The following is a 3,067-nucleotide window of genomic DNA, read 5'->3' as shown; positions in this document are numbered from 1 at the left end:
ACATTTTGGTGATCTGATCCATCATGGGTTGTGTATTAGTCAGGGTTCTCTAGGGAAACAGAATCAACAGGAGAGATCTGTTAATAGTATGCGATTTTAGGGAAACGGACTTTGGCCCAGTGGTTAGGGCGTCCGTCTACCACATGGGAGGTCCGCGGTTCAAGCCCCGGGCCTCCTTGACTGTGTGGAGCTGGCCCATGCGCAGTGCTGATGCACGCAAGGAGTGCCCTGCCACACAGGGGTGTCCCCCGCATAGGGAAGCCCCACGCGCAAGGAGTGCACTCCATAAGGAGAGCCGCCCACCGTGAAGGAGGGAGCAGCCTGCCGAGGAATGGCACCGCCCACACTTCCTGTGCTGCTGATGACAACAGAAGCAGACAAAGAAACAAGACGCAGCAAAAAAAAAGACACAGAAAACAGACAACCGGGGGAGGGGAGGGGAATTAAATAAATAAGAATAAATCTTTCAAAAAAAAATAGTATGCGATTTTATCAGAATCTCTCATGCAGCCGTGGGGATGCACAAGTCCAGGTTCTGCAGACAGGTTGCAACCAGGGACTCCAATGAAAGTCCAGTGAAGGTTCTTGACGAGTTCTGGGAGACGTTGGCTGTTCAAAGAGAGTTGGGAAATTCTCACTCAATGCTGGAATCACTTCCCCTTTTTTTAAAATTTTTAAAAATTTCTCTTCCCGTCCCCCCTCCCCAGTTGTTTGCTCTCTGTGTCCATTTGCTGTGTGTTCTTTGGTGATCACTTCTATCCTTATCAGAGGCACCGGGAATCTGTTTTTCTTTTTGTTGCATCATCTTGTTGTGTCAGCTCTCCGTGTGTGCGGCACCACCCCTGGGCAGGCTGCACTTTCTTTCACGCTGGGTGGCTCTCCTTACAGGGCGCACTCCTTGCGCGTGGGGCTCCCCTACGCAGGCACACCCCTGCGTGGCACGGCACTCCTTGCGCGCATCAGCACTGCGCATGGGCCAGCTTCACACGGGTCAAGGAGGCCCGGGGTTTGAACCTCGGACCTCCCATGTGGTAGGCAGACGCCCTATCCATTGGGCCAAGTCCACTTCCTCACTTCCCCTTTTAAGGTGTTCAACTAATTGGCTAAAGCATCACTCATTGCTGATAGCAATCTCCCTGATTGATATAATTGTAATCAGCTATCTATGATTTACCACTGCAGTAAAGTCAATGGTGACTAAAGTCCATAAATACCCCTTGTATTACAGTTAGCCCAGTGCTTGCTTGACCAAACAATTGGGCACAATTACCCAGTCAGATTGACACAATAACCTAACCATCATAGTTCACTCCTTGTCACCTCGGCAACCATACACATTACCTTAAACCATACTTAGTCTCTAAGTAAAAACAATAACAGACATGCATATATATATACTTCCACCTAACAATGTTCAACTCTCCAGTGTACAACTGGAAATGCATTAATTCCATACAGAATAGGGTGCAAGTTCTTGGGTAATATTCACTCTCAAACTTGACATCCTCAAATATTATGACATGAAACTGATATAATTTGTTATATGATAAGGGAAAAGTTTGGGGAAGAAGACAAAGAAATTTGTTCTGTGTACATACACAATCGTCATCATTATGAAACAAGGAAGATTTATGACCATTATATTCCTTGTTTCTGTAACTGGTCACGTGGTCGAAGTTCATATTTATCCCTACCTTCTTCCACTACCCATTCCATGTTTCCATTACCCTCAGCAAGCACTTCAGCTGGCCGTGGTTCCCTGTGTCTGTAATTTGAGTTAGGGTTTTGTTCACTTGACCTGGAACTCTTCTATTTATACAGATCCAGAAGACATTTGGCAGACTGCCTATCTATTTCACTGCTAGGCACCCCATAATGTATTAGCCAATGCTGTAACACTACATGACTCAGACTATTCTGAGTGCTTTTTTGAATCTGCCTTTCATTGCGGTAGCCATGCCCACGTTGACTTTGGCAATTAACTGCCAATACTTGACTTTTACCAGACCAACAGCCAATCATCCCCATAATGTTTAAGGATTCTAACTCCATCACAGCCCTTCCTGCAGTAATATCTGGACTACAAAGAGCAACCAAAGAGTTCTTCAGGGAAGATGGAGTTAGTCTTACAAATTTATTCCTCACAGTCTTGGTTAAAAGTGTATCCTCTGGACATTCCTGGCATGGGTGGGTAGCTCTCAATGGTAAATCCATTCTAGCATTCCAATCTCCTTAAGCCTTTGAATTCCCTCTTCTACTTTGTACCAGGGCAAATCGGGCATCTCAACCTCAGACATGTTAGGGCATCTTTTGGTCCATGTTTCAGTCAGCCACCCAAACAGACTGTTAAAGCCCTTTCTAATCCCTCAAGCTACAGTGTTGAATCCAGAATTTCTTCTTAGTGGGCCCATATCAATAAATTCAACCTGATCCGACTTTATATTCCTTCCACCATTATCCCACACCCTTAGTATCCATTCCACACATATTCCCCTGATTTCTGTCTATTTAAGTTGGAAAACTGCAGTTCTTTCTGAGTATACCTTACTTCCTCATGGGTCACACTTTGTAGTTCACCTTTGGGGGCTTGTTGTGATTTTAGTCTAGTAATAGGTCTTGAAGACAAGAGAGGTGGTGGGGGTAGGTAAGGAGAAGGATAGAAATGCCTTGCAAGCTACTGACCTCAGGACATTCCCTTGCATTTTCTTCTGGTGAGACAGGATTAATCTCTTCAGGCAGTTTCCTCAGGGCAGACTGGAGGCTCCACAGTGCCTGCTGGAGTTTGGCTGGTGCTTGCCTCAGGGCTGGGAGGAGGTCCAGACTCCCTGGGGCAGGCTGGAGGCTGGGCGGGGCAGGCTTCAGTTTGGCTGGTATCCCTTTCAGGCTGGAAGTTGTTTCAGACTCTCTGGGGCAGGCTGGAGGCTGGATGATACAAGGTGACAAGTTGTGGTCTCCACAGGGCAGGCTTATCTGGTAAAGTCTTAGCAGAATTCAGGGTTCCAATGTCCCCACCAATATTATCATCATCCCATATGTCTCCATCACAATTCTCTGGATTCCACTCTTT

The sequence above is a fragment of the Dasypus novemcinctus genome, chromosome 26 (assembly GCF_030445035.2).
Source record: "Dasypus novemcinctus isolate mDasNov1 chromosome 26, mDasNov1.1.hap2, whole genome shotgun sequence".
NCBI classification, from domain to species: Eukaryota; Metazoa; Chordata; class Mammalia; order Cingulata; family Dasypodidae; genus Dasypus; species Dasypus novemcinctus.
Note: the sequence above shows the minus strand (reverse complement) of the source record.